Below are 7,765 nucleotides of genomic sequence, written 5' to 3'. Positions count from 1 at the left end.
GGCCCCCCTTGCTGTGTGAGCCCTTGTCTTCTGTGCTAGGTCACCCTTTCACCTGAGGAGGGTCCCAGAAGAACCCATTAGGGAGGTGAGGGCACAGGGGTTCAGAGGGTGACTATCTGGGAGGAACACACCCCCTCTGATACACACACACCTATCCTGCCCCCCCCCAGTACTCACAGGGTGATCACATTTCCCAGCATTGAGAGCTTCTGCTGGTATTCCTGGTCCTTCTGGTCTCCTAGTCCTCCCCAAGAATCCGCCAGTTAGCCCAGAAGCATCTAGGCTGGAAGTAGGCAATCCATCCATGTATGTAGCCTTTAAGACCCCATCAAATTCCCTAACAACGCTCCCACCCCAAGTCAGACACCTCTCTGGAGGCACCAGAACTGCCTGATTTGTTTTTGTCCGGGCTCTGAGGAGTCACTTGTCTCGGGATTCCTTCACCTAGTGTCCGGGCCTAGGGTTTTGGTGAATGGGGAGTCAAGGCTGGTTGTTCCCAGTGGAAGGGTCTGGCCCTTGGTAAAACCAGAGGCAGGGTGGTTCTGCATTATTAGAGCAGTGATCCCCTTGGGTGGGAGCCCCTGGTTCTGACAAGGGAACTGCCATGCTCGAGCTTGTACATTGCCCAGATGAGGAACTAAAATACTCAGGAGAGGCACTGCTCTGAATCTCTCTCTCTCTCTCTCTCTCTCTCTCTCTCTCTCTCTCTCTCTCTCTCTCTCTCTCTCTCTCTCTCTCTCTCTCTCTCTCTCTCTCTCTGTGTGTGTGTGTGTGTGTGTGTGTGTATGAGAGAGAGAGAGAGAGAGAGAGAGAGGGAGGGAAGGAGGGAGGGAGGGAGATATCGATCATCTTTCTCCTCGTACAGCCTGACTGTGCTCAGATCAGTGATCAGTTGGCAAATTGCAGGTGCTGCATGGTGAGTCTTTTGTGACCGGTTTAGATGTGTGTGTGTGTGTGTGTGTGTGTGTGTGTGTGTGTGTGTGTATGTGTGTGTGTGTGTGTTTGTGTGCGTGTGTGTGTTTGTGTGTGTTGGGAGATTAGGAGATGAGAAAAATGAAAGTATATTTAAGTCATCATGTCTAAAAAGAGCAAAAGCAGTTTATTTGTGTGTATGTGTGTATTTGTTGTTCTTTTTTCATAATGCCCAGTATGAGCTCAGCCACAATTTTTGTTTTCTCCTTCACCATTTCATGGCTCCTTTGGGGAAGGTTTCAGTATATGTTCCTTTCCACCTCTTTCCACCTCCCTCTTCCACTTTCTTGCAGCCACAGTAGCTGCTGGACCTGCATGGACTCCCTAGGAGGCCTGTGTGAACCACAGAACAGAGTGGACACCTGTCCTGTCTTCAGCCAGAAGTCTCGTGAGACCAGTGTGACCACAGCCACACTCTTCCAGCCAGACACTCTGCTCTCATGTGTATAGTTGGAGCTAATTCAAGGGTTGGGAATGTGCCTGCCAAACATAATTAAGGAATGAGATGGGTGGGAGTAGGGCAAGGGCTGTGAAGCTAGGAGTGTCTGGGGAGTGGTGAACGGTGTAACAAGGCAGATGGTTCACCACAACCAAGGATGAGAGGAGAACCTTACCCACGACATTGACGGTGTCTATGGGCATCTGGGCAGAGGGCTCTGGGCCCCCTCTGGTGGCGTGGATTCCCTCCTGGGGCAGTGCATCCATGTGTAGTCCTCCCTAGAGTCCTGCAGTCTCCAATTTGTGTCCCACCTGGGCCGTTTCCAGCTGGACAGTGGTAGGCAAGTTTCCCCTCCTGGAGCCTGTTCGGTATCATACCGTGGCAGTTAGCTAGAGCTCTCTGATTGCCAGTTTCTATAACCTGCTGTAGGCTGTCTGGAAGGAAAAGGGGACCACTGATTTTGGAACCCTTTAAATTTGATTGGGACAAGTGATATGCCACCTTTTCCAGGTTTTTTTTTTCTTGAAGCTGGCAATTTCCACTAATGCCTGGGTTCATGGGTCAAATTACATGAACCAATTCAGCGGTCAGACAGTGAAGTTCAAAGTGGCACACACAGAGTTCCCAAGCCAGATGGTCTCCTGCTATGAATGTCGTGCCTTGACTGCCTTTCTCTGGCAGGTGCTGATTCTTCTACAGCTCTCTCTAGGGTGACCACCACAGTCAAGGATGTCATGGGGAGCAGAGAGTGACCTCACCATCCCCAGCCTGCCAGCTGTGAGCAGAGATGATTTTCAGCACCTGCAATGGACTGTGGGAGATTTAGAGATCCGGGATGCCTCGAGAATCCTTTCTCTGTAACATGAAACTTGGGGCCAGATATAGTGGACCATCCTGTCTGGCCCCACGGAGAGGAAAGGAGGCCACTTGAGCCAGGGGTTCAGCTCACGGCAACCTCATTCACACCTGAGGGGGCATGGAGTGCCACAGAGTTGGTCCGCCACTGGTCAGAGATCTTTGAGAAGATAGGCATCCCAGTGGCCCCAGAATCCAACGAGCACATCGTGGCTCACATCCTGGGAGCCAAAACAGTTAAGTGTGGTGGCATCAGGAGGGTGGGAAGAGGGACGAGGGAGAACTGTGGGAGAGCTACATCAGGCTTTGCCTCCCCCCGCCCTGCCCCAGGATACTTACATGAATTGAATGGGACTTTTCTATAATATTGTCATAGACAGATGCTCATTTAGTAATCCAACAAAGAGTTACAGTATGTGCCATGCTCAAGGAGGTAAGGGAGTGGGGGTCATAGATGATGAAAGGTTCTGGTGCTGGTTCCACAGCACATGAAGAAACCTTGGTTTGAACTGGATGCTGGGGATTCATGCCTGTCATCCTAGCTACTTAGGAGGCTGAGATGGGAGGATCAAGGCTTAAGGCCCAGACAGGAAAGACTATAAGACTCTTATCTCCAACTAACAACCAAAAAGAAAATGCCAGAAATGGATGTGTACCTCAAGCTGTAGACTGGTCACCTTGAGTAAAAAGGCTCAAGGACAGCACCCGGGCTCTGAATTCAAGGCCAGGAGTGAGACAAAGGAAGGAAACAGAGAGAGAGGAAGGAAGGATGAAGGGAAAAAAAGAGGAAAGGAAGGAAGAAGGGAGCATGCGAGCCTTGGTTTGGAGTCCCTGGATCAAGAAAGCCAACCACTCACAATCTCTGTGGGTAACATTTCAGAGCCTAAAGCCAGTATGTAGGATTAAGCCACTGACCCTTCAGCAACTTCATGACATCCAGGAGCTGTGTGGTCACCAACTGCAGGGGGAAGCAGCCTCAGGAAGGACCTAGGGCTCAGGGGGGGTCACCAGGTTTCAATTATCCCGGCCCCAGCAAGTTTATTTCCTGGACAGATAATAAGAAATTGTCTAAGGGCTAGGGAGGTGTTGGGATGAGGGAAGAGGTAGGAAGATCCAAGGTCAGGTGTTTCAGGACATTGGAGCCATGACCTTTCCTGACACTACAGACCACCAGTTATAGAGTCTTTGACCCAGCCACACTTCAATTAAGAGTCCTGGAACCTTGGGTTCACCATTGACTGCCTGGCTGTTGTCCACTGCAGGATGCCTGTGCAGTACATCCTTGGGGACCGGGACTTTCGTTGGCTCAATCAGAAGATGACACTCCCGGTGTTTATTCCGCCAACATAGACAGAGGTAAGTGGGCCACTGGCACAGGACAGTCAGGGAATGAGGAAGGAGTGGAGACCTGAGTTACTTCGAGACTTCCTGTAGAGGGCACTAGGACCACGTGACTGCCATTCTCAGAGGCAGAGGTGGGTCTCTTTGGTGGCTCAACCTTTAGTCTACATGGCAGATCTGGGATTCAGAAAGGGCTGACTGAAGGTGGGGCAGGCTTGGATAGAGGCTGGTGGGAAAACAAGAGGCACTGGGCTCTGAGCAGGGTTGTTTCTTTGAGGATACTTACAACCTAGGAACATTCCTGGGATGGACCAGCACTTTTCTTCCAGAGAGAGAGGGACCTAGAGCCCCTCCAGTTGGAGTCCCTGGCAGAGAAATCCTTTCATATTCACATCCTGTGGTTGGATAACTGCAACTCACCTTGCTGCCCAGTGTCAATGCAGGAGAATGAGAGATCCTGAGTCTTTGATAAGGTCAGGGGATCCTCAGTATGAGATTGTACTTCAACATCCTAAGTTGGTGCATGGTCAGTCCCATCTAAGACTGCCATGATGTAGGACATAGAATCTAGAGAATCAGAGCCGGATGGGGTCTGTTCTGGGAGTTCTGAGTATTATGTGTGAACTTTGAGCTCCCGTGTACCAACCTGCTTCCCTTTTTGGGTGGGTCTTTGCTAGAAAAAGCTTGAAACTAAGGACTGGGTTTTATCCCTTGTCTTTGATGATCAAAGCTAGTCCTCTACCATTTGAGCCAAAGCTTCACTTCCAACATTTTTGGGTGTTTAATTGTAGAAAAAAAGTTCTAATGGACTTTGTGCCATGGGTGGAATCCAACTGTAGTCTTCAGATATCAGTCTCCTGAGGGGATAGGATGAAAAGGATGGAAAATTATCTTTGGCCAGGTGCCAGTAGCTCATGGCTGCCATCCTAGGTACTTAGAAGCTGAGATCTGAGCATCATGGTTCAAAGCTATCATGGGCAGGAAAGACCCTGAGATTCTTATCTCCAACGGACCACTTGAAAACTGGAAGTGGTGCTGTGGCTCAAGTAGTAGAGTGCTTGCCTTGAGCTGAAGAACTCAAGGACAGCACCCAGGCCCAGAATTCAAGCCCCACAACTGAAAAAAGAAAGAAAGCAAAATGGTGGAGGTGTGTGTGTGGGAGAGGCTTTGTTTGGGAGACCATCTGCTGGCTTCAATGTATAGACATTTTTAAGAACTCCCCGTTTGCCCTAGTTTGAAGCCAGAGCTTCAAGAGGACTTGGACTGTGGCAGGCAGGGAGTGGGCAAATGGATGCAGGGGTGGGATTATTATGTCTGTATTCTCTCCATTGAAGGACGGATTTGGATGCTGGGTGACAAAGTCTGAAGTGAAGGGTTGAAAGAAGATTGTGGCCTGACGAGGTGAAGCCGGAAGCCGCTGGTGGCTCACAACTGTCATCCTAGCTACTCAGAAGGCTGAAATGTGAAGACCATGGTTCCAAGCCAGCTTGGGCAGAAAAGTCTGTGAAACTTGATGTCCAATGGACCACCAGAGAACAGGATTTGGTGCTGTGGCTCAAGTGGGATATTGCTCACCTTCAGCTGAAGGGCTGAGGGACAGCACCCTGGTGCAGAGTTCAAACCCCATGACCAACTACAAAAAAAGAGGGGGCTAAGTTTTCCACATAGCAGTATGTACATTAAGAACTGCCATGTTGGACTATGATACATTCCAGATATGTGAGAGGCTTACTGGTTTTTCTATAGTAGGTCTGATGTCGGTAGTGCCACCTTCTTGAGGGTAGGATGTGATCCTAATTGAGACAGTTCATGGGTCTGTACTCAGGGACTGTCAAAGCCTTGGGCTGTCCGTGTGTGTGTGTGTGCATGTGTGTGTATTTCTGTGTCTGTGTCTATGTCTGTGTGTGTGTGTTTGGAGTTAGAGGATCTGGGCCTTGAACTCAGGGTCTAGGTGCTGTTCCTGAGCTTCTGTGATCAAAGCTTTTGCTCTGACACTTGAGCCATAGCTCCACCTCTAGATTTTTGGTGGTTCACTGTAGATAAGAGCCTCACAGTCTTTCCAGAATGGGCTGGCTTTGAACTGTGATCTTCAAACATCAGCCTCCTGAGTAGCATGGAAGACAAACATGAACCACCCCTGCAGGTTGTGTGTGTGTATGTGTGTGTGTGTGTGTGTGTATGTGAGTGTGGAAGTGGGCTGTAACAAGGAGCAGTGGACCCTTTGGTAACTTCTGCGTGCTTTCTGTGGTGGGTACATGGACTTTGTGGCTGAGGTCTGGGGACCTGAAAGGGTGAGATGCTTGATGGGGATTCAGCACTGCTAAATTATAAGACCAAGGGATTTGTATGTCCTGGAGCTGTCTACTTCCTTGGGCCTGGTTGGTGGCAGAAGGAGCTTAGGAGGACCTGGGGGTGGAGCCCACAGGGGGTGGCTCCCCAGGGGGACAAAGAGCATGGCCAGCACTTAGTAAGGATGAGAGCCCTGTTAATATGGAGCACACTTTCATGGTTCAGACTTTGGGTCTTATCATGATGTCTGATGGGTGAGGCCAACCCTATTTTAAATGTTGAGCTGTGATCTTCAGATCTTAGCCTCCTGAGTAGCTAGGATTATTGGCATGAGCCTCTGGCACCAGGGCTTCTGATTCTTTTTGGTATATTAGGGTTTGAATTCAAGGCTTTAGACTTGCTAGTCAGGTCTTCTAACATGCGAGCCAAGACTTTCTGTCTTGGGCATTTCTGAGATAGAGTCTCAATATATGCTCAGGCTGGTCTGCATCGGGATTCCTCACTGTTACCTTTCTGGCCAGACCCTGGTTATAAGAAAATGAATTCACTCTATGTCTATATCGCTTTGCTGGGGTGTCATTTCGAGGAGTGGGGGCAGTGTGAAGAGGAAAGACCCCAGAACTGCCACCTCCTGGGGGACATTTGTTCTTGTGACAGAGCCAAGTCATTGCTGTGTATGACGAGGAAGCCGCCATCAGACTGACCTGGAACAATGCTCAAATGTATGTAGGCTGTTGAAGTATCAAACCCACCCATGTCTGCTTCCCACTCACAAGGGGGTGCAGTGCAGGTGGTCCAGCACTTGCCCTAGGGGATTATAAGTGGATGGTGGTGGTCAGGTGTCGGTGGTTCCTGCACATCATCCTGGCTATTGGGGAGGCTGAGGTCTGATGGACGTGACTCAAAGCCAGCCAGGACAGGAGCGTCTGTGAGATTCTTATCTCCCATAAAGCAACAACCACCCCACAACACACACAAATCCAGATGTGGTGCTGTGGCTCAAGTGGTAGAGCCTCATCCTTGAGTAAAAGAAGCTCAGGGATGACAATCAGGCCCTGAATCCAAGCCCTAGGACTCACAAAAAATAATGAAATAAATGAAGAATGGGCGTCTGTTACCTTACTACCAAAAAGGATGGATTCAGTCTTCTCTCTGGTACTTGTATCCAAAGATAATGGGCTTCTCTTGATGTTCCTCTAAACTTCTCCTTCTCTCCATTATCTTTCCAGGCTTCAGTTGAAGGATAGAATTCAGATCATTCCACTCAATGTGACCTTGTGTACCCTCCCCTGCCCGCCTTCCTTGGGGTGGGGAGCCTGGTTGTACTCACCACAGGGAGGATAAGGAACCAGAGAGATAGAGTAGGTATCCCCAAAACTTACACACACACACACACACACACACACACACACACACACACACACATACTCACCCAGGCCAATTCAGACTAGCTTTTCCAAAGACACTTCATCTCCTTGGATTAACTGACCTAGGAGAGGAACTTGATCCCCTGTAAATGACTATTTTAACTAGGGCTCGCTACTTGACATGAGATAAAAAGAAGCTCAAAAGAAAGGCTTTGGTGCCCGTCACTGCCACGCCTACTCCGGCGGAGTCTGCTTAGCATGGAACACCTACTTTCAGACCTGAGAATGGGGCTTCACAGAAGCCTACCTCTGAGAATGGACTTCACCGAAGTCTACCTCAGAGAATGGGGCTTCAAAGAGGCCTACCTCCTGGAAAGGCTGGCAAGCCCCTGGGAAAGATGTGTTTCTGTTCCTGTTTTTCTTTTCTTCGCTGTATAGGAGTGCCTATTAATCTTTTACTGTTCCTGCTGTTTGTTCTACTTACTCATGCTCAACGTTCCCT

At 49.4% G+C, this 7,765-nt stretch overlaps 1 long non-coding RNA gene across 1 annotated transcript; it reads left to right on the top strand.

Annotated features, from left to right (window-relative positions):
- Positions 1-1,669: 1,669 nt before the first annotated feature.
- Positions 1,670-5,381, top strand: LOC138834542 (uncharacterized). Its single transcript, XR_011374180.1, has 3 exons — positions 1,670-2,502; positions 3,529-3,622; positions 4,942-5,381. It is a non-coding gene; the product is annotated as an uncharacterized lncRNA (long non-coding RNA).
- Positions 5,382-7,765: the final 2,384 nt, after the last annotated feature.

The sequence above is a fragment of the Dipodomys merriami genome, unplaced genomic scaffold (assembly GCF_024711535.1).
Source record: "Dipodomys merriami isolate MVZ:Mamm:240054 unplaced genomic scaffold, mDipMer1.0.p SCAF_219, whole genome shotgun sequence".
Lineage (NCBI taxonomy): Eukaryota > Metazoa > Chordata > Mammalia > Rodentia > Heteromyidae > Dipodomys > Dipodomys merriami.
Note: the sequence above shows the minus strand (reverse complement) of the source record. Positions and strands in the feature narration are given on the sequence as shown.